The 25,551-nt window shown below is 31.7% G+C and overlaps 1 long non-coding RNA gene across 1 annotated transcript; it reads left to right on the top strand.

The window, feature by feature from the left end:
• The first annotated feature begins 1,078 nt into the window (after positions 1-1,078).
• Positions 1,079-3,823, top strand: LOC114175779. Its single transcript, XR_003602907.1, has 2 exons — positions 1,079-1,847; positions 3,701-3,823. It is a non-coding gene; the product is annotated as an uncharacterized LOC114175779 (long non-coding RNA).
• Positions 3,824-25,551: the final 21,728 nt, after the last annotated feature.

Raw genomic sequence — 25,551 nt, forward strand, 5'->3', positions numbered from 1 at the left:
AGACACATGCACTTCATTTTTATTTATTTTTTAATCATAGAATCATCATCATTTGGTCGTAAGACTCATTAGATACTTATATTTTTCTCTTTACCATTGCCATATCATGTTAGTTGACAGTATTAGGAAATCTGAATTCCTTTGAGTACAACCTTGCTGTCATATCTGTAGCAAATGAGTACTAATTGATTATATATATATATAAATATTATGGGAACAGTTGTAAATATTTTGGATATGTATATATTTGGTTCATTTGCTTCATTGACATGAATACAGGTTAAATTAAAGATTTGTTCTGTGGACACTTCCTGAAACTTTAAATTACTACCAGTTAAGTTAGAATAGGTTGTTGACTAGCTAATTTAATCATAACAAGGTTTTACTAATTAATAAAAGTTGATTACGACAATCCATTGTGATATCAAATGAATAAGGCATATTTAGTTTCTTTTCAATCCTTTTGCAATCTGTCATGAATGTTTGAAGTATCAATAATAACATTAACATGAATAAGGAAGGAATTATTATTTGATCGACAGTATAATCTTTTTTCTGTTGTTAATCCGTGACTAATTATATCAAGTTGATCTTTTATACAGAAACGTTTTACACACTTTCTGTATCCAAGAACTCAAGAAGTAGCATTTTACACATTTTCTGTATTCATGCACTAGTGTCGACATGTAACAATTAATTCTCTTCTTTTGGTTCGCGATGTAGATTTCGAGAGGACATAGTACCCTGCACAATTTTGAAATAAATATTATTATTAATTATTGGTTAAGAAAATGATTATTTTTAAGTTTCGATATAGTATTACAATAGTTAGTTTTAGTTTTTATTAAAAAAAAAAACAGGTTGAGGGTCTCATTTTTCAAATCCAAATAACATAGTTATTATCGATACATTATACATAGTTATTATATACATTTCATAACTATATTATTTGGATTTGAGTCATTAGTATATATTTATATATGGTAAAAATGTATTTTTTTTCCCCAAGAAAAGGATCTTTCATCCAAGACTATGACAGTGGTATATTTTTTTTTCCAATAATAGTTAAACTTGTGATATAAATATTTGGCGTTGGGTTTAAATTTTCTAAGGACCATTATGTGGTCCCCTTTCATAGCAGTTATAATATGATTAACAAATGTAAACCCTACAGAGTGCGAGGGAGACAGAGAGAGAAAAGAGTCATTGTCAATAGCTGTAAGAGGACCAAAACCTACCATTAAATACTCTCTCTTTGGCACAGTGAAAGAAAAGAGACATTGAACTGCGGCACAGGCATTCATTCATATGGATCAGTGGAGATAAGAGGATCACGAGACCCTTCTTTTAATTACTCCAACCATGCATGGCCTCTTCCCTTTTTGCTAATTTCTATGTATCAACATATCAAGATATCACAGGATTTTCCATCCTTCAATGGAGTTTCTTCTCTTTTCACAAGTATGTTGGTTTGAGAGGTTAAAGCTGCCAGCATGATCTGGTAATCACCACACTCTTTTCCCTCATCTCATGCCTCATTTGAAAATCCATATCTACTCATTTTTTGGTTCAAATTCAAGGTTTCTTTCTGGTGTCAATCACTTCTGAAAAAAAAAAAAGAAAAGGTTTTAACTTTACCTGGCTTGTTCTTCTGCTTGATTTTCTTCATATTCTACAAAAGGGTCTTGTTATAAACTGGAATTGATCCTTAAAGGAAACCTACCAAAAAGGAAATTTTTTTGTTGTTATGAGATGTGGTTCCATCAGGTCATCTTGCAGCTTCAATCACTCAATAACCAACAGAGTAGTTTCTTCTGCTACTTTTTCAACCACAGTCTCCATTTCAGGTACCATTCTTTCTCATACTTCATACTTTTAATCTCATACTGTTTGATTTTTCTATTAATTTCAACTGTATGTATGTGTATCTTCTATTCTCTTCCCAGTATTAATTATCAGTCACTTTTCATACATATCCATATCCATGCACAGATATTTATCTGTTATAATAATAAGGAAAGAAAATGGTGTTTGTAGAAATAAGTATATGAAGATATATGAGACAAAGTATGTGATAAACAGACAGTGAATAATTCATGACCTCAAAGACTTTAACATGTTCTGGATAGTACTATACTACATGTATTTGTGTGGTTCTACATAACATGAAAGTGATCTATCTAACAGAAACGATCCTTCACGTAATTGCTTACAGTCGTACTCGTTTGTCTCACAATCTCAACAACCTTTCTTTAACTTTTTTTGGGATGCGTTGATGTGAGTTACAGACAAACAGAAGCGGTTCAATTTGTTAGTTTCCTGGGTAGACAACTGTATGTGGTCCAATGTTGTTAGCTACAAAACTTAAGATTAGAAAGATCCACCGACTGAAAGATCTGAAGTGGATTCAATGTAATGGACTATTGTGCATTATTTTCTGTTTGTTTTTGCCTTAAATTTTTGTTTAGGTTGATGGGTGTTGCTTCTCAATTGATTCAAGTTTCATGCTATAGTCACATACACAGTTTTATTAGATGATGGTACAGTTGCATTAATTTGGAACTGTTACGAGTTCATATCATGTGCTACCAGTATGGTCCTAAAACATGACCTCAGGCTCAGTCCTGCAAAGAAAATGTTTATGAACATTAAGATCAGACACCTAAAAGTTGTCCTTCGTAATATATTTTTCAGGTATGAACATATATGCATAAAAGGTAAAAAATAAGCACAAAGATAAATGTAATTGTATTCCATCTTTTAATGTTAAAAAGGTTGAATTACTGCAATTAAGATACTTTTGCAGCCACATCATGTTAACAATGCAAGTCTGCTAAGAAATTGGCTATCCATGACAAATGTAAACGAGTATTCTGAAATTCTATTTTAAATATCTTAAGATTTCATTTCAGATTGATTGATGCTAATTTTACATAACAGCTTCTTCAATTATATAGTCATCCATATACATGATTCTCAATTTCAGTATATATATAAGCTTGTCAATGTGCTGTTTGAAGAAGCCAAGATGCCTTAAAATCAAATTTCTATACATGAACCTTGATTAGAGATAGCAAAGTTTTGATGAGTATTAATCTTGCCCTAAATTGCATTTGATAAAAAAAAAAAAGTTAAAAGTTGAAGTAGTTTATTTATGTGTGTATGCGTGCCTTTCATCCAGTTACATTGGAAACTCTTAGTTTGGCAAAGGATTCTTATAATATGTGTGATATCGTATTAAATTCTTGCAGCTGTTGTAGATGGATGCTTTTATTTTAGGTATATGACAGAGGAGAATTAATCAGTGAAAATGGCTTGACAAATAGGTTGTGTTTTAAGGTACTAGGTGGTTATAATTAGCATGTATTGCTTGCCAGTGGTTGGTATAATATATAATATGTGAATCTAAATTTCTTGGTGATAGATATATGTTCTCTCTTAAAATGTTTTCCTGCAACGGTAACAGTTAGCAACTGACTTAAATATCATTCGGGCTAAATAATATACAAAATAATGCAAAATTTTCTCAAGAAAAATCTCTAGCAAAATATTGGTCCTAGTTCAAATCATGCATATGCTTATTTGCTTTTAACAAGTTAAAACTAGGAATATTACAAATTCAATTATAGTTTCTGATAAATCATAGATACTTCACGTTATTTGAGTTTTCTGAATTTACTTTCTGACATTTTCTTTGCAGACATTGCCTCGTGAGATGTGCTGCTTACTCCAAATTATTGTAATGAAAAATTATTGAATGAATGAAACACTGCAACCAGCGAAAAGTCTGTTTATACTAATTTAGGATCATTTTATTTTTTTAGTTCGTTATATATTTGTCATGTACAAGCCGTCAAATTTATTGCTTTTCCATAAAAAAAAAAAAGAAACCGTTTCTTTAAGAATGGTCTCATTTAAAATAGAATTGCTGTTTGTGTGGAATTTTGTCTATTTGTTGAAAAAATAACTATTACATAATAATTTGTTTTAATATATGAATTTAATTTATTATAATCTAATTTTAATATATATATATATATATATATATATATATGTGTGTGTGTGTGTGTGTGTGTATGGTTTTTTATCTCCTTCGAGTACTTTAATGGTTAGATGGAACTCCACATTGTCATTCTTGGATCTATGGGTGATATAAGTATTTAATTGCTTTGTATAATTCAGTCGTGACATAAATTGGAGTGACAAATGGTTATCAGTGAAAATGGATAATAAAAAGCATAAAGTTCTTTTTAATTTATTTCAATAAATTTCATAAAAAAATACAAAAAGTAGCTGTGTTTTTTTTCATATATATATATATATATATATATATATATATATATATATATATATATATATATATATATATATATATAGTGGCGGATCTTGACAAAATAATACTTCAAAAAATGACTTCTTTAACTGAACATTTTTTATCATTAGTATAATGCTTCAAAATATGTGAAGAGGTAAAATCTATCTTGTTTTAGTCAATAATTTCATTATCATCTCTCTTAAACGATTAATTTATTCTTTCATTATTTATCAATATATCTTTTTTGTAAATAATACTAAAAAATAATTGATCATAATCTAATACAAAATTAAGACATGTAATTATTAAAAGAAAAATATATTCATTTTATTAATACATAATACACTTTTTTTTTTCTATATTCATAAAAAAAATATACAAGAAGCTCATGAAATAAAAAAAAAATAATGTTTTCATTATCAAGTAAGACAAGAGACGGGAAAGGAAGATGATAAATGAGAAATATAATGAGTTTATGTCTAACTTTTTTTCTTTAAAAACAAAAAGAAGACATATGAGAGTGAGAGATTATTACAATTTGTGAAAAACTAAAAAGACAATGAAAAGGAAAATAAAAATTATGTTAATAAATATTTGGTTTAATTACTCTTTTGATTCATGTTTTGGTTTAAAAATGTTAAGTTGGTCCTCCAATTTTTTTAGTCTCAATTTGATCCCGATTTTTGAAAAAAACTGATATAATTCGATCTTTTACAATAAATTTCGTTAAATTCCTCGAAACAGATCAATGATCTTTTCATTCAAATTGAGACTCTTAATATGAATAATTTGCTTTGTTGGTGTAATTAACATAATCTTAGTGTCAATTTTTAAATAAAAACAGGGACACAAACAAATTAAACCTAAATATTTTTATTTTTTATTATATTTAGTTTTATATTTTATTTTGTATTTACATTAAATGTTATGTTTAAATAAAAGAAATAAAAAAAAAATTAATTTTTATTAATTTTTAATATATATTACCTACCATTTAAAAAAGTTAAAAAATTTTAAATATATTTTTATATTATATATATATATATATATATATATATATATATAAATCAAAAAATTCATAATTTTGAGGGTCCAGGCCCTGCTCCCAAAAAGCTCCGCCCATATATATATATATATATATAAACTTCTCGATGAAATTTGTGAATGAGCTCTTAGTTAACAAGTTATTATTATTATTATAATGAATGATTAGTTAACTGATTATCCAAATACATTATGCTAGAGCACATCAATTTTGTTTCAAGTTTAATGTCTTTAATAATTTTCTGTTCCTATATATGGGATTCGATCTAGTTTTCTATAAAACTTTCACCATATCTCATGCTGGAATCACTTACAACCAAGTTACGCGCTTTGACATTTTTATCTTTGAAACTTTGATTTGAATACCACATCTCAAATTTTAATAACATTTTTGATGATTTTTTTTTTGGGTTAAAACATTATTTATTTAGTCTTAGAAAAAGTTGCCAAAATAAAAAGACAAGTTCACTGTAAACTAGCAAGTTGCCACTATAAAAACAAAATGATAGAGATTTAAAATGACAGTACTCTCTAAATTTGCAGTGTATTATTTGTGAATGAATTTACTTGATTGGTGAAAAAAAAAATGAGGTTTAACAAAACATTTATGTACTTTTAACTAATAAAGAACATATTTTCAGGAGTAATAATGGAATGAAATTGATTTGCATGAAGCATTATGATCATGAAGACGGGATTATTTGTCAGATCGAATATGTTGAAATGCAATAAAGCAATGGAGTTGATAGAAAAACACATATTCTTAATATAGCACATGATTTGCAATTTCTTTGGTAATTTTTGTATCCAAGATTTTTTGGGTGAGTGTATTTTCAGCACAGGCTATTTACGAAACATAACTTTTTTTTAGAACTTCTTATGAGATGTTGTGTGACAATGTGCGTGGAAGACTTTCTTATGCATAAAACTGAAAATATGGAAGAAAACATAGAAGGATATCGTTAAAAATTATCAGCGACAACATCTGTGACGAAAAAAAATCACTGTCATAGATAGAGACATTACAAAAATCACCACAAACACGTGTTTTTCACCACAAAGTAATATGCATTAAATAAAAATTAAAAATGTTTTCTATTGCAAATTGTGATAGTATTATTCATCACATAATTGTTTGGTGGCCTTAGACGAGCTTCAATTGCACAAAAGATATACCATTTTAAACGGGGGAATATGCATTCAAAGAAAAAAAAAACAACGTTTTGCTTAAAGTGATATAACCTACTTTAAGTGACTGCGTTTACATCCTTATTAACATGAGTTAACGTGTGCTTAAAGTGAGAGGTCATGAAGTGAGTCTAACTTTGACAATAGATAGAAATGATAAAGTTATATCCCATATAACAAAAAGAAAAATTCACAAACTTAATGTCTTAGCTTTTTATTAAAAGTAATGTGAATTTCTTATGCAACCTTAAGTAAAAGAAATTGAAAGAAAATGTTTCTATAAAGTAAAACTAAGATTAAAAAACTTTTTAATATTTTTAATCTATTAAGTTTATTTGTAATCAGTTAAATTGTTCTTGATAGGTTTCAGAACAATATAATCAATTATTTTGCTCTATTAATCCTTTAAAATCAAATGTTGCTTAAGTGTTTTCAAAAGTTTCAGAATTATAACTGAATCTTATCTTTCATTATAACGTCTCATTTAATTAATAAGCATAATTAAAAGAAGTGTCATACAATTATAATATAACAGCGCAATCCTGGAGTTTAAACATAACTCCTTACAATCCAAGACACACCACGATGCCCAAAAAAAAACAAGTTAAACAGTTTACTGGAATCATATACAAGTACATGGGTCGTAACCCTAAAGAAAGCCCAAGAAGGACAGGAAGTCCAGCCCGAGAAGACTAAGCAACGGAATCATCTCTCCCCTGTTGACCACGAGTACCTCTCACATCTGTTCCCATCAATAAATTGATGATCATCACAAAGGTAAAAGAACAACAAACAAAGCAATCAAACAAGCAAAGGGTAAGCTAGAGCTAACAGGACTTTTATCATGCAATCAAATATACCTTCACAGTCCAATGTACATATATCATCCAAGCATGTTATGACCTTTCAATCAATACACTAAGACTCGACTCAACTCATCCGGATACATATAACCTGGTCGAATTCAGCGGATGCTTGTACTTGTGGCGGATACCTCTGCTCACCCCCGAGCTATGTGTTACAAGTGTTACAATGAATCAATTCCATCACACACAAGGTTAGTCCTTAATGAGTTTCAGGCCTCCTACTACTCTCACCACAAGAGTCTGTCTGCTCTAAGTGAGACTAACTGACTCCTTAGAGTGTCAGGATGCAATCCTTACCTTGAATCCTTACCAAGTTATATAGATGGGGCACCACCATGGACACCCACTAACAGGGGTCATGGAATTACGTCCCCACCACTGAAGCACGACTCTGAAATCCCACATAGAGATTTTCAAGGAATTACGCACTGACACGGACCAAGCATACCAGACCAATCAAGAAAGGTTTATCACACATACACATATACATCGCATACCAGCTCTTTATAATTCACCTCTTTCATTTCTTTCCCAGTGGTTCCATACCCTTTCATTGCTCTCAAACCATAGTTGTGGAATTTCATCTCATGCCAATACCATGCCACTTTAACACCAACCATCTCATTTGTTTCACATGCCGAGATCATGCAATCATATCAATCCAATTTATAACCACAACTTATCTCATGCATTTCATTTCGCAGGTCTCATACATTATATAGGGTATATCATAAATCAAACATTTCATTTAGCCAAGTGAAGGAAACAACACAACTCGCAGTTGATCTCGCTCAAGCCATGAGTCCTCACTTAGGCGATAGGAGTGCCCTCGCTTAGGCGAGCCCTCCTCGCCTGAGCGAGACAACCCCTCGCCCAAAGGTGAGGTTCCTCGCCTGGGCTAAAACAAAAGCAACAAGCCCAGAGCTTACACGCATCCTCGCTTAGGCGAGCGTCTCTCGCCTGAGCGAGATATTGTCTCGCTCAAGACAAGGGCTTCCACTTGAGCGAGAGCTCGAGTGTAGCTCTGATCTGTTCCTGCAAGTCTCGCCTAGGCGAGACAGGCTCGTTTGGGTGAGTGTGTCGAACCTCGCCACTGTTTCTCCCTGCGACATTCATATTTCGTACCCAAACAAAAATGAAAACCAGCTCATACATCCACAGCGGCATACAACTCAACCAATCATGAAATAAATGCAAAACAACCGTAATCCCACCAACAAACAGGAGGGTTCTAGCTTCCCTTACCTAGAAAAGGGTTTAGCAGGGGACCTCGACACCACAAGAGTGAACATAGCAGCTTCGGAACAGTTTAGGAAATTGGAAAAACAGTGGAACAAAACATAAGAGGAGCTCCCTACAAAACCCTAACTGGGAAAAATATGAAAACATAACAAGGGAGGGATGGTACGAGACAGGGTAACTTACGTTGAGTAGGAAAGAGCTCGAACGAACTTGACAACGGTGAGGAAACAAACCCTAGAAGAGGGGTTGATAGCTGCAGCTCAAGGTTCTCTGAAAGTGAGTAGAAAGTGTGAGTTAGGGCAGACTAGGGTCTGGTTTTCCTCTTTGGGCCAGCCCTTAGGCCCAATAGATTAAAGGCAGCCCTGAAACATTATGGCAGAAAAATTGGGCCTTACATTCATAATTCATTGAATCAACTACCTGCATTAGTTAAAAAAGGTATTTAATCAATTATGCATGTTCTATAATTGATTAAAACATAAACTGTTGTAACTATTTGTTTCAAACTTTTGTTTATATAATTGATTAATCCAAACTTGACATAATCAATTAAACGCACTGGTTGTTGTTTTAAACCATTGTTTTGAAAACTCCATAAATAGAAATTCAATCTGAAAACTTTGATAATAACTTTTCAATCACATAAAGCGAATTACACCGTGATTAACAAAGATTTAAACATTTTCTAAAGTATTTTTAAGCTTTTCAATATTTAAGGTTGTGCTAAGCTTTTAATGTCCTTGTGTGCTTTTTTTGTGATTTTACTACAAAAAATTTCGTAATTACAAAGAAATTTTTATTGAAGGAAAAAATTTATTGATAAAACAAATTTTATCGACGAATTTTATTTCATAATTACCCATGAAATTTTACAAAAGGAAAATATATTGTTAAAATAAAGTTTACCGTCGGGTTTATAACTTTTATTACTCCCAGAAATATCAGTGTATAATGGATCTATCACAAATTCATTGATAAGTTAGAATTTTTATTACCAACGAATATTTTCACGATAATGGATTTGTCAATAAACTTCATTAGGAAATTACATCAGAAAAATGGATGCCAAAGTTTCCACCTTTGGACTTTGGTTGTTTCTGGTAAAACCCGTTAATAAAATTCATTGGTAATTAATTTTCTTAAAACTCGTCGATAGAATAGGCATCAAATTTCTTGCCATATTTGACAAAATATGTCTTATAAATGAATTAGGGATGGGTGAGAAGAAGATCATAAATGAAAATGTTAAGAAGTTGTATGTGGTGCATGTGTTGATCGAGGGTCTTGGCTTGGAACTTTAGGTTTATCAATTGCACATGATTGTATTTTACTATATGTGTTAGTTTTTATGACAATTAGCCATCCTTGTTATACTATAGGAAATGATGGTTAGTAGACATCATTTGAAATAACTATTTACCTTTGTTGTGCATCATTGACATGGTATACAACTTTAGGTTATCAAGTGCACTTCATTGTATACATGTTCAACTTGTTAAGCAAATACAAAAAGATAATATACTCATTTGTCCTTATGTCATTACAACTATACTTAAATCATTGACATTTTAATCAAACTTCATTTTTTGTTTGACCAATTTGTAAACTCCATCTTTACTTTCTCTATTGAGATTTCATAATAATAAACTTAATGTAATTAGATTGTTCCTATTTAAAACAATAAACATGAGTATTTGTTGTACATTCCTTCATTTTTATTTTGTATCACAAACTTATATCCATTAATGGCATAATTATTCCATTCAATGACATTTCTTAATAGATCACTTGTCAAACCTTTTAGCAACACATCATTAATCATATTTATAGGATTGAGTAACTATACTGCATACCATTTATTAACCCCTACTAACAAAATATACATATTTAAATTATGAAATAATATCATTGCATTAACATATAGTTTAGACCAAGTGGGAAAAATATATAAAACTTGGGCATCTAATGTTGCTTTGACCATTTTAGGATCTAATTATAATAATAAAGTTGAGTAAATATTAGACATGCTAAGTTAGTCATGAAATAGAATGCATGACAAAATAATAATGTATGACATGATTAGTTACAACTTTCAATATTTTAACAGGGACAACCTCCGAATAGTTTAAAAGGGCATACAAATGTGCAATGCCCTTGTACACGTCATGCATTTTCCTGAGTCACAATCTAAACAATGAAATTTGATAATGGAAGGTTCGATGAAGAACATCATGCGCTACAAAGAAAAAAGAAGCAAAATTACTAACAAACTCGATAATCACCAAAATCCATTGGTAGATCAAAATTACCAAAGGTAAAAAATCTATCAATAAAATGTTTATCGATAAATTTTATCAATAGATAGGAAAATCCATTGGTCCTTACTGACAACCAAAAATCTATTGGTATTTTCTATCGATAAATATTTGTTGATAATTATCAATGAATTTCAGTGGTTGGTAAAATCCTTTAGTAAAAATTAGTCAACAAATTCCATGTTTGTTTAAACAAGACTTTGAACACAATGGAAAATAATTGTTTCATGAAATTGTGACAATCATGACTCTTCATCCTAAATAGTTTTTCTCTCTTCATGTTAAAATATCTAATAAAATTGGAAGCATAATCATCTAGTATCTTAATATTCATAACCCATTGACAAACAACCAATCTTTATTGTTGGGTCAATGCATATTCTTTTAAAAGATTTCAATGTATCCTTTGTTTTTCCTTTGATGTACATGATTGTATATAGAATATTGAGAAATACATTTCTTTCAATGTATATGACATCAATATTATGGAGGCAGAAAAAAAGTCTTCTAATATGACAACTCCTAAAAGTATTGTGATTAGTCCTATTGTGCTTTTGATCACTAACTTGAGGGATTTTGTTTCTCATATTCTTCTCCACTTGATAAATGTTGTACTATTTGCCAAATTTCTTCCTCATTCAACCTTTATGAAGGAGCATTTGATGTCACAACCCTATGGTAAGAATCATTAATGGCAATCAAAACATTATTGTTTTCAACTATATTTTAGGGTAAACACCTTACAATACTTTAAACAAATTGGACAAACATTTTCCATTTTCATCCATCAACTTAAAATTCCATATATTAGAAAATTATCCATTTTTCATATCAAAGTTGCCTTCATTAGAAAATTTTCTTCAAGGATACATTGTGGGTTACTACTCCATCTTCCCACAATATTTTCAATCCTTTTATAAAAGGACATAAATACATTAAAGTGTTTATTCTTTGAGATTGATGGACCAAGAATCATAATGGTATAAAACATAAATTTCCTTCACATACACATCCACGGTGGTAAATTATATGGAGTAAGGATAACATGATGATCATTGTTGTATTAAATCAAATAAAAGTGTTGACAATATGATTTAGAAGTACACCGTTCAATGAAAGAGTGTTAATCATGATAAACATTTGTTTGGCAAGTGAACTAATCGTTAATGTAGTAATAAAATATCGTCCTCTGGGATTGACTCGTTGAATATTAGATTTCTAATTTACGTAATTTTAAGCAAATGATATTCAATAGAACTGCAAGCATCAAATTATAACAAAAACTTTAATAAATATAAGACTGTCAGAGAATTGTTTTCATACCCTTTCCTCTAGAATTCTACTTTTTTTCAATTGATGCAAGCAATCTAATCTTCCACTTGAGTTTACTCAGAGTTTTTTTTACCCCTAATCCCTTAGAAGGTAAAATCTATTCATTGAATTCAAACTCCCAATCCCTTAGATCAGTTTACAAAAATCCAATAGAATCATGAAAAATCAATAATCATCTTTATTGCAAACTAATTAGGTATGTCCAATTTTCCAATTGTGACATAACCTAACTTGTCTTATTTATAATCGCAAACAATCCCCAATTTCTCAATTTTGAAAATGCTCATAGAATAAACAATAAAACCATAAACAAGGCACTGAGATAAATAACATTAATAAAACATCAAATGTAAAGCGTAAAACGTATAATCCAGAGTCTTACATCAATCCTTCAATAAAAAGGGAAATTAGTTATGCATAATGAAAAGAAGAATAAAATTGATGGAACAAGAGAATGACAAAGGTGAAGAAGAAGAAGCTTTTTGTGAATGATCCACCCCCTTTTATTTTTTCCACGTTCTCTCCCTTTTTTTAGGTGTGTTTCTCTCTCCTCTAACCATTTCCCCCTCTTTCTCTTTCTTTTATTTTCTTCTTCATTTAAATCCTTGTCAATCCACGTCATATTTAGATTTCTTGTTGAAAAATTCATAGGTTATAGAAAAATTCACAGGCAACCTGTAGAACTTGTTATTTTGCACTTAATCTTCTAAAGCAAAACCCACAGGTTGTGGAAAAATCCACCAAGCATTTATGGAACATATTGTTTTGAATTTTGCACTTTTGAAGCCAAATCCACAAGTCGTGGAAAAAATCACCAAGCACATGTGGAACATGTTGTTTTGAATCTAATTAACTCCCTCTAGAACTGTTTACACAAATAATGAACAAACCCAAATGTATTATCCGAAACAAGATAATAATGCATGATGAAAAATTAGTCCAATAATGCAGAAATGAATAAAAATGGTCTAAACTAATGCATGATTACACATATATTTTATCTCCTCACCAGATCATTAACTCCATAAAAGGTTAACAAAATGTGGGTATAGATAAGATTAGTTAACCCAAAATTGTCCTCCAATGAATTTAATAGAATCTTTGTAAGACCCGTAGAATTTAATTAATTAATTAAATAATTAATTAATAAATACGGGAAGGGAAATAATTATGACATTAAATTATGGTTAGTATGACGTGAAAAAGTGCTAGCTCATGTGGTTGAGAGTACTTAAATTGTGTGAGAGGACTTGGGTTCGAGTCCTAGGTATACTAACTTTTGTGTTATTGTTTTATTATTTAAATCTATGTAATTATGTTCTGGAATGATATGATGTCTGAATTGGATTTGTTAAGCATGAAACATGACTTGGTTGAATTGGTGGTGTAATTACCTTGTGATTGAATGGTTATGGGTTCAAACCTTGGAGAACCAAACTAAAAACATTATTTTTGGCATTTTGGCTTTGAATTGAATATGAAAGGTTGGGAAAAACCCTAGATAGTTGAGAGGCAACCTTGGGTAGCTGAAAAACAGATCATAAAGGTCAATTAAATGGTAGTTAACAGTACCATTAAGTAAATTTCGTTTTGGGTAATTAAACTCTACTAAAAGCCAAGTTTAAAAGGGTAAAAAGTGGCCATAGGGAAGGTTTTGGCAATCTGAAATTTTACTACAAGAAACCGCCTGGCGAGTGATGAATAACCGCCAGGCGACACATCTGTCTGGAATGATTTTTGGGTTCTGGGGGAGGAGGCGCCTGGCGGCACATTCCCGGCCGCCAGGCGATGCATAGCAAAATCACCTAAATGACTGGGTATGGATGAAGTGCCCGGCGGTGGCTAGTGAACCGCCAGGCGACGCGAGTTAATTCAACTCGTTCTTGGTGTTCTGGGGTTTTGGGCTGTATTTGAACTTGGAGGAAGCTATCTGAGATTGTATAGAAGCGATCTTGATATTATTTTATGTTAAATTAATAGAGTTGGCAGGTATGAATGGATAGAACAGTGGAAAAGGGTTGAGGGTTGAACACTTGGGGTCGCGGTTGTGATTATTGCTTCCGACCGGAATGCTTGAAAATTATTAATGATACTTATATAGACTGTGTGGTATTATGGATACGAGAGTGTTGCGAGAGTAAGGATTGTACTGATCTGGAAGGGAGAAACAAAATGGGAGAAAAATGTGGAAGTAGACTGGTGCAGAAATTATGGAAATTCCCAGACGTCTGATGCACCGCCTGGCGGCACGGGGAAGGCCGCCAGGCGCCACCCAGTGCATGTGTTTTGAGTGGTTGTCCGTGACTGTAGCAGTGTTTGGGGGAAATTCGACGTTTGGTTTTTGGTGAGCCAGCCTCTGGTTAATTGCGAGGGGATAGGGTATCGTGATTTCACTAGGTTAATGTCACTTTTCTTTTACCTTATTAGTAAACTCTTGAGTGTATAAGTTAGAATGGTGAATGGTAATTAGACTCATGGGAGTATGTTGGATCGTGGGATATTTTAGTGTGATCAGGACTTTGTAAATTGGTGTAACATTATTGGACTGGAAAGACATAAATGGCACTCAATCATTGGTGAAGGTCTAGGGTGGAATTGTTTTATGAGAGTTGTGGTAGGAAGGGAGAGTGATAAATATTTGTCCAATTAAGTAGTATCATGAGCTGAGTTAGAAGTATAAAGGGTTGTTGATGGGTGCAAGATTAAGGTACGAAGAGTGCCTGACCACGACCAGTACTACATAAGTACTGATACAACGCCTGGCGATAGAGCTAGGTCCGCCAGGCGGTAACGAGGCAACAGTGAGGTCTGGTGCAGGAGGCGCCTGGTGACGGAGAGTTTCCGCCAGGCGGAAGAGAGAAAATCGTGGTTCTTGAAACAGCGTCCGCCTGGCGGTAGGAATGGTTCCGCCAGGCGGTAGTTGCAAGTTTTCTAAGTCTTGAGGCGCTTGGCGCCTAGCGGTACGTGTCCCCCGCCAGGCAGTCTGGAAGCTGTGGCGCCTAGCGGTACGTGTCCCCCGCTAGGCGATTTGGCTGCTGGAAGTCCTAGTTATTGGACTTTGTAGGGTGTTCTACAAGACTTCTGGTGGTGCTTTAAAGGTGAGATTGCTGGAGTTCCTTGAGTTGTGGCTCGGAACGTATCCCTTGAGTTGTGGCTCGGGATAAGGGTTAAGCACGTGGTATCCCTTGAGTTGTGGCTCGGAATAGCATCTCTTGAGTTGTGGCTCGGGATGGCGGATGAACACGAGAAACCCTTGAGTTGTGGCTCGGGTTGGCGAGTGTTGCCGGTATGAGTGTGCTGGTTGTGGCCAGTACGGATGGGTCCAGAGAGAGATTGCCCTCCTCAGTTGTTGGCTGACGAGTTTGGTAGTCTTGGGACGATACGGACTATGTTCGTATACGGGAACTCTACCTGGCGTTGCGGTGTATGATCCGTAGCATGTTTCCCCGCACGTGCTCTATCGGTTGTGGCCGATAGGTATGGCAGCAAGTCACCTTGAAGTAATCATCAGATGATGTAGAACACGAATAAACGTATTGGGGATCGAATTGCAGAAATAAAAGTATAGGGCAATGTGGAAAATTAAGTTAAGTGTTGTTATGTGTATGCATACTGATATATATATATATATATATATATATATATATATATATATATATATATATATATATATATATATATATATATATATATATATATATGTTTATAGCTTTGTATATATGTGATTTATCTGCTAAGCTCACCCTATCTGCGTGTGTGTGGCGATGATCGTGTACGCGGTACACGGGAACAGATGTTGGTGATGCAGGTGGCTCTGGTGCAGCTTAGTCGCGGAGAGGGGATTGACTTGGGGAACTTTTACATGTATCTCTTTGTTTTTGAAAACATTTGTAAACCCGGAGGGGTGACTTGATAGCATTGTGGTTTTAATTATGTAATGAACGTTCTAAAATTTATCCGCTCATTTAATAAAGTTTTAAATTTTCCCGCGTTTTGGGAAAATGAGGTATTATTAATCGCGCTGTTTTATTTATTCCATTTAATTATTTATAAATTCATAATATCCTGACGGAATGTTACGATCTTAGTAAATCATAATTCAAAAGTATTAGCACAAAACATAAAATAGAATGAACAATAAATTAAAAAAGGCGATTTTTTTTATATAAGATGATAAAATAGTTTGAATAAAGCAATTAAAGAAGCAAATTGCTCTACTTCATTCACAATTGAGTTCTTCATCGATCATCATATCATTCAATTTCTGAATGGAATAAAATTAATCAAACAAGTGTTAATAAATTTATTAAGTATTTCACACATCTTCAAGCCTCGATATTTGAGATTTTTATTTTTCTACCTCTTGAATTAAGTAAACATAAGAGTATTATTATTATTATTAAGCAAATTAATAATAACTGATTAAAAAATATGATTGAATTATCAACAAATGTTCCAAAACATTTCCAATAGTAGAAATTAGAATTAAAAAAACACATATGATATAGCCACACTCTATTATTGAAAATGAAGAACAAACTTAAATTGTAAAAAAACTTCAGAATTCACTGTGAAATCACAAGAGAATCAACGTAAAAAGGTTTAGACTTTCATGCAGAAGACAAATAATTACAAATAAGAAAATAGCAACAGTGGTGTGGAATATGTTGATATTGAAGAAAGCCTACATGATTTCAAGAGATTATGAAAGATGTTAATGAAGATTTAATGCTTAGTTAATGGCTTTATATTTTTTAGTCTTTCACTTATAGTACTTGTTAGAACTCTAAAACAAAACCCACAACCTATAATAATGTGCTAAAAAATTACTTAAATGTTTTCTGAAAACTAAAATAAAGTGAAAAAAAGGAATTGGCATTTTTTGATTACATACTATATTAATTTGGTCTTTAGAGGTTGCAAGAAGCATAATCAATTATACAGAGAAATAATCGATTAAAACAAAGATTTTTTTTCAGGTTTTAATGTTCCCAGTAAAATAATTGATTAGGATACTTTTACAACCAATTAAATCAACTTCTGCAATTAACGAGGAGTGTGTATAAGGTGTAATAATAAATTATTTTAAAGAGACAATGCAAAAAAATTTCAAAATCATGTTAAGATAATTAGTTATTGGCTGGTATAATCAAATATATACATCAATAGCCATTTTCGAATTGGATTTTTGTCTCTTTAAGTAGAGAATCAATTTCAATATTTTAGATAACTTTTTCAATGATTAGAAGTGATTTGTACTTACCTTTCTAAATGCAATTTACAAGTGCTCTACCAAGCTTTCTAAATCATTCAAAGGTTGTATTGTGTGAAAGAGTTGTAAGTGTGCTTCTATTGTATTAAATTCTTTTCAATTTTGTTTTTCTGGAAGTTTTTCCTAGTTTGTTTTTATGTTGTTATTTGTGGGGCATTCTGGTAGGATTTTTTTGGGTTATTTAATAGTGTTGATAAGGCTACACGTTTTTTTGGATACCTAAAGAGTGAATAAGGTCAAGATCCCTTGAAGTGGTCCCATAGTACATAGGTAGAGATCCTCTTTGGAATCTAGCGTATTGATATCCTCTAGTGTATTTTAGCTATTAATAAATTATTACACAATTTATTCAATTAAGCTTGTTCGTCATTATTTATGAAAATAACTTGAATTGATTAAAAAATATTCTAATCGATTATGTTATGTAAAACTTGAAAACATGTAAATGCTTTCTTTTAATATGTTATTTACCTGAATAATTAATTATTTTATTCTTAGAACATCTCAAGAACAAACTAATAGGTTATCTAAAGCTTTAATCAATTAAAAATGTCGAGTTTCTTTTTAAAGACATGTTAGACATCATTGTTGTGTATGGTATGGCACCACTAGTGGTATAAAGATGGATATTTGTCCAAGATCTCAAATAATGTCTAAAGGCTCCCTACAAAAGAAGCAATTGCAGCGCATAAAAAGATGAAAATGATATGTTTGATGTATTCTAATTTATTTCCCATGTTGGAACAACTGACTCTAAAAAAAGTATTGAATAGAGAGCTATGATTTGTTTGACAACAATTAGGCAAATAGTCTAGTAGATAAACAAAATCAATAATATAAAAAAAAGTTATACAGGTTCATTAAAATTCATATGCTACATCCAGTTATCCCTTACAACAACTTCTTTAGAGGTTTCATTAATTAATTAAATTATTACAAACAAGTATACAAACCACTCTTGGTTACAACGACTAGACAAATCATTCCTAGTTATCACAATTTATTTGACCCTAAGATTAAGACCCAAAGTATGTAACAAAAAATTCTAAAGAGAAAACATTTGGGCTCACTAGGTTGCTTCATTTAGTGAAGTATTACAAGATTTCAGTCATCCATAAATAACACTTAGAAGTTTACAAATACTAGAAAATGTTAAGACCAGATGAACCTTTTTAGATGAAAGTGTTTTGATGATAACAAAACAACAGACAATACATGATAGATAAATCAAATCATTAGACAATATAAGATACAATTTTAAAATACATAAATTAGACGATAAAAGGAAGGATCACAAACAATATTTATTATGAAGTGTTTTAACATTTCATATTACAGTAGAAGTAGCTAATAAAATTATATGATACACTTTACAAATAAGAAAAATATTTGTTCTATATTATCTTTAGTCTAGCATGTGTTCGTTCAAGGTGAAGCATATATAGTAACACTCATCAGACGAATGAAAATGAGTTTATTAGACAACTACATTCCACCAACATTGCATTCATTAGACACAACATTCATTATATGCTTTCAAATGTCTTCATTATATTTTGGATAAGTTATTTCTATCTTCTTATTTATCTTTTAATATTAACTTAGTCTTAATATTATTTGAAAGTGATATTAAATTATTTGAATCATTTGATTTGATTATTTTTATCAAGTAACAATGTCTAAAATTATCTCTTGATAATTATACTCTAAAGTAGAAATATTTTTAATCAAATAGTCATGCAATATGCAAATATAGAAACATTTTATGTGACTGATAATTAAATTGACATTGATTGATATTGTATGAACCAAGGGAAATGGAGTTATCTAATGGAGGATTAGATGAGAAGGTGCTTTGAAGGAAGTAGACAAGCTTGGGTTTGTGTGTGAGCATTGGATGTTGTGAGTGTTAGACGTTGTGAGCATTAAACACTAAATGTTGTTGTGCACTGAATTGTTTTAATGCATGTTGGTCGTGTGGCGTAGGTGGTTTGCTTATGCATAAGGGTTGTTAGTGGAGCAATGAGTTAGGAATAAGAGGGAAGTGTTCATGAGAGATTTTAGAAGCTAAATACCTACAACTCTATGATTGGTATGTTTTACTATAAGCATGCTTAAGTGAAAATCTTTGACATTGAATTGCACTATTCAACAACTATAATTCTCTCTAAAATAGTGTTCTTACAATCCTCTCTCGCTTATCTCTAGTGTTGTTAGTGGTGTGCTTTTTTGATTCAAGATCAAAAAGTAGTTGTATTTTTGTGGAGAGAAGAGTTTTCATCTGAACCGATTGGAAGTGGAATCGAGTAAGTCCAACTCCAACTCTTCTCTATTGGTGGATTTGGGTGTGGGAAATGCTTGCATGTGGTTGGGACATGCTTGCATGTGTTTTTTGTAGGGTGAGAATGAGTCTTTGGGCAGAAAGGTCTTGTTTGTGTGCTCAGACTTTTGATCATAGGTGTTTCATTGTGTTAATAAGTTTGTGGAGTTGTACTCGCGTGGTTGTATGGTTATAGAAAGTTCAAAGTTCTTGTTAGGTAAAGGAATCTAACTGATTGATTGATTGTTTACATGTTTGATAGTTGTATGATTATTTTATGATGAGATGAATGCCTAGGAACATGATGTTTAGTGGGGCTGATGAGATGAACCATATGTTGTGAGTAGTTTAGTTGTGTTTATACATGTATGTGCATGGATGATGCATGTTGGATGATGTGTGGTTGTCATGTTTCTAGACATATGTGTGTCATGTGTTGTTGACTTCATGTAACAATGATGGCTTTGGGTAGTTCTAGTCAAAACTCGTAGGTGGTGAGGTTTTGAAAGGAATACCAGAGTGGTAAATTCCAATTACTATAGTAGATAATGATTGAGGTAATTAAGAATAGATGATGATATCACTAGACGAGTTCAAAATTATGAAAAGGAACATAGTAGGGTTTAAAATCATTGGGCTAAGTTATAACATAATGAATAATTTCAAACCATAGTGTTAAGATGCATAAGACAATTACACATTAGACAACCAGAGCATTAAGCGACTTGTGGCATTAGACAACTAGTATGTTAGACAACTAAGTGTATGAGACAACCACTTAGATTAGACAAAGTAGTCGTCTAATGTGTTGTGGGATAAACCACTATTAGACGATTTGTTGAGGTCATTTACTACGTTCATTATGTGATGAGGAACATTCAACAACCTTATGTGTGAGAAGTTTTGAAGTTGAGCTAATGGAGAAAGGTTAAGTAGATCCATGGTAGGAGGCCAAAATCTACCATGAATATAAAGTTACTTATGTGAGTATGTTATGGGAGGTTGTATAGAGCCTAGCGTGACCAAAACTAATGATGTGTTTAAGCAAAAACTAGGTAGTGCATGATGCAGCCAAAACTACGGATGTGCTTGATTGGATGGCTTAAGGGCACCATAATGAGGATTTGAGGGAATGTAGACATATGTAGCGTCTATAGTTGTGAAAGGTCTTGTAGAGACTTGACTGGTAGTCATAAATCTACTATGTGTGCATGCATAGTTGTTGCATTGTTATGGCTACAAAGGTAGTTGTCTTGAGTGACTATTAGTGTAATGGAATAAAGAGCATAAGATGAAGTTTACAAAAAGGGTTATTTTGACTATAGTAGTTGCTTAGCACCAAATCGAGAAAGTTAGATATGTGTTGAGAGTCAATGACGATTCTTGTGGCGTAATCATAGGTATGAAAAAGTATTGTCTTGACTTGTCATGTGGAATTTACCTTGTCAGAAGGGGAATTGGGTTGTTGGCTCTCTCAATTTTGGTCTAACAAATTCATGGGTAAGGTTGTTACTTCCTAAATCTTGTTACGTAGATGTGCTTCTGGTAGGTGCAAGATCCTAGTTGTCTATTCCTATGCTCTTAGTCTTGTAGAAGCGAGTCTCATATGTTTTGTGAGCATGGTATGAGAAGATGTTGTAATTCACGATGAATGGTTGTTTGTGATATTTAAAGTCACATAAGATTTTGCATGATAAATGTATGATGGTGATGTTATATGTTGTATGTATGGTTGTTATGATGCATGTTGTTTCAAATATTAGTTTACCCTTGCTTTTGAGGTTTGTGGTTTTCACCTACAATGATTGTGTTGGTGTGCATGAGTAGAAGGAACAATAGGTGATTAGGATGTTTCATAGAAGAGATAGTAGTCGAAGACTCTTTTAGAATAGTTAAAAATTTTGTATACAAGTTTAAGCTTATTCCTCTTAAGTATTCGATGTATAAAGCACATGACTATTTTTGTAAAAGTTTCTTGTATTACGAGAAATGAATGTAAAGGTGTATGTCAAATTTTATTATTTTGTGATACTCTGATCTATAATTGCTAGACGATGCATTTGCCTTAACTAGACTAGAAACGTCTAATGGGCTATAAGTCAGTCTCATAATCTATTGAACTACTTATGTTAGACGTCAGGCAAGAAGTTTGGAAAGGGTAATTGTGACACCTAGTTTCGGGGTGTTACATATATTAGCATTTATTACAATTCTAATGAGATATTTTAGAATATGATGCACAAGTTTCATTTATAGGTAAATTCTAAATATTCGAAAGAATAACAAAATCAAAGGATACAAAATAAAACTCTTTGGTTTAAGAAAGAAAGGAAAAGAGAAAAAGCCTCAGCGAAAGCAATTCAAAGACTTGAAGAATCAAATTTAAGAAATTATCAAGTCATTCCTTATAAAAAAAAAGTAAGAGATGTTGACCAAGTTAATCAAATTCAAAACCTTTAACGCCTATCGTCTTAGTTAAATAATACTAAGCATATAAAGTGAAATTTAAAAAAAAAAAGGTCTTGTGTGAAATACTAGGTTATATGCTTAACCATTGTAATATTCTTCACTTTGTGAGGTTTTAACCTTGAGCTAAAATTGTGCTCTTTTTCTTTGAGAGTGTTTTTCTCATCTTATTTGAGAGTTCTTACTCTCAGGAGAAATTAAGAAGGTTATACCTAGAGAGGTTGATACTATTATTTCATCACAGTTGTCATGATATGATATTCTTGGATTGATTTTTTTAGTTATAATGTTTTAGCATTGCATTGTTCTTACTAGATGCTTGATAATAAAAGTTTGGATATGATGAAAGCTTCTAACATCATTTTTTAAGGAAATTATTCACAAACAAATAATAACAACAAGATTGATTTGCAACTAATAGTGTATTGTTATTCTTTTATTTATTTTTTTAGAATATTGATTTTTTCATTTTATCTTTCAAAATATTTTTCATTATATCTTTTTTATTATCTATTTTTTATTTAATTATGAGCAAATAACTAATTTTATGTTTTTTGTTGTTAGAAGCGTGCACCAGATGGATTGATGTACTTCAATCAGCATAAAACACGCATTAAAAGCTTCATGCGAATATAATATATTTGTTTATAATACTAGATTGTCTAATGTTTCTTAACATAAAAACTTTGTTAAAGAAGCTATATTGGGATTAGACCGTCTACAAAATGCTACCTCTCCTAAACCTTCTACTCATGAACTTACCTTAAGCTTGAAATCAATTTGAAAGAACCCTTGGTAGTAGACTATTTTGTTGGGTTGAAGACTTGTGCTCTAACCAAATCATTGACCTTTTCCCTCTTAGATATTCCTCACAATGTCCATTACATGCCAACACTCTACCTAAACTAGAACTAAAGCCTCTAAAACTGAAATTCATCATCTAATTAGACATGTTCTCCTAGAGACTAGAAAACCAAACTTCCAACAATCATCAAAATATCATGGTTTTCAACTTATGTCATCCAACAACTAATTATCTCATGGTCTCTAGACTCATCCATTGTCAAAATGTAACTACAAACTCCTTTAACTATTTCATTTGTAGCTGAATCAAATTTCATAATATAATACACTTCATACCTATCAATATGTTAATTTCCTCCAATATTTTACTCCAAAACTAAGAATCCATTACACCTTCATAAAATAAAATTTGTTACATATTAAACCAAATTTCATATAAAGAAAACTACATTTTGGAACAACTAATTGGAAAGTGTGAAAACAAGTTTTGGATTACTTGATCCATATCAATTTAACTGAGTTTTTTTTTTCGAAGGGACTTCATTAAGGAGAGATTCCATAAATATGATTTGAGTCCAACCCATGAAACCACTTTCAACCTAAAACCTTAAAGCAATGAGTTTATGAGCCTTCTTTCTTATATGGTGTTTAACTATGTTATTTTTATCCATTGTGCGACTTAGACTCATACTAAGATTATCTCCAACATTCTCCCATCAAGGGTGAGTCCCTTTCATATGGAATTTGGTTATATTTCCTCTTGGTGTTCAATGACCTTTACTTAAATTATCGTTGTTTTGTTTGTAGTGTTGTTGTGTTGTTGTTGTTGTCACAACGATCTAAGCTTGATACTACTAATGGGATTTGGACTCTTATCCCATCACTTTCATATACACACCAGCTTTAAGATTAATCATAAACCATTTTTTTGATTAAGTGGCCCAAAAGTTGTTTATGAATTAATCCTACAATTTTTTTTTATAAATAGCCTTTTAGATTATACAATAGTCTAATGACATCTATAACAAGATAAATCCCACAATTATATTATGGATTATCTTATTTGAAAGAATTTTAAATAATATAATGAAAAAAATATCAAAATTAGAGTCAAGATCCTAACTATGTCATATTAAAAACTTATCTCAAAAAACAAAAACTAACATTGTTAATAAGGGCCCCACCAACTTTTTCTCATTGCGGCTACAATCGACCATGAGCCACAACCAAAGGAATGAAGCCTCTTTGCAAATAGAAAGAGAAAAAAAAGATTAAGCCATAACATAATTTTAATCAATTATGGTAGGTCAAAACGTCTTTTCACTAAAGAACACTATATAAAAAGAAAAAATCATGTTACAAAAACGATATTTTAACTCTATTTTTTACACCATCTACGTGTCATTTATAAATTTCGTTTCTCATTTTTTATTTGCATTGCTAACGTGTGATATTGGGCCCAACAACATTGTTATTTCCTTTATTTGAAAAAAAAAATCCTTGCCACAATGGAGCACTATTGGGCCCAATACTATGTAAGATCTGTGAAAATTAATTAATTAAATAACTAATTAATTAATAAATATGGGTAGTGGAAGGCTTTGTGGCATTTAATTTTGACATGTATAATGTGGAAAAGTACTAGCTTAAATGGTTGAGAGTACTTGTTTATGTGAGAAGACAGGTTCAAATTCTATGTATGCCATTTATATATTGTTTGATTTTATTATTATTTTAATAATTTGATTGATCATGTGGAGTGATAATATAATTTTGGAATTTTAAGAATTATCACGAAACATGAATTGGTTAAATGGTTGTGTATTAAGTTGGAATTGGCATGGTATTGGGTTTGAACCATGGTAGAACCAAAGTACACTTTCTTTTTGCTAAAATTAGTTTTGGCAAGAATTAATGTTTATTTTCCTGAATCATTGTATGAGATATAGTATGAAATGCATGAATCTTTCTTTTCTGTTGAATAATTGCGTTTCTAGAAAATTTCCAAAATTTAGTGCTTTCTGGGTTCCTTTGAGGAACTGTCTGGCGGTGAGCGTTGTGCCGCCAGGCGACATAAGCATATCAACCCAGTTTTTGGGTTTTTTGATGAACTGCCTGGCGGTGATGAACACCTACCAGGCTACGTGAATCATTTTTTGTTCGATTTTGATGTTTTCGTGTTCTAGGAAGATTCTGACCAGGGGGAAATCATGTTTAAATTGTTTGTGATTGGTTAGACATCATATACCCTTGAATTTCGTGGAATTAGCGGTGAAATTGGATGAAATCATATGAGCATATACTAGGGTTTGACAAATTGGGATTTTGGGAATATTAATGTTTGATGTTGGAATTGCATTGATATCATGTACAATTCGACTCTGGTT

The sequence above is a fragment of the Vigna unguiculata genome, chromosome 3 (genome assembly GCF_004118075.2).
Source record: "Vigna unguiculata cultivar IT97K-499-35 chromosome 3, ASM411807v1, whole genome shotgun sequence".
Lineage (NCBI taxonomy): Eukaryota > Viridiplantae > Streptophyta > Magnoliopsida > Fabales > Fabaceae > Vigna > Vigna unguiculata.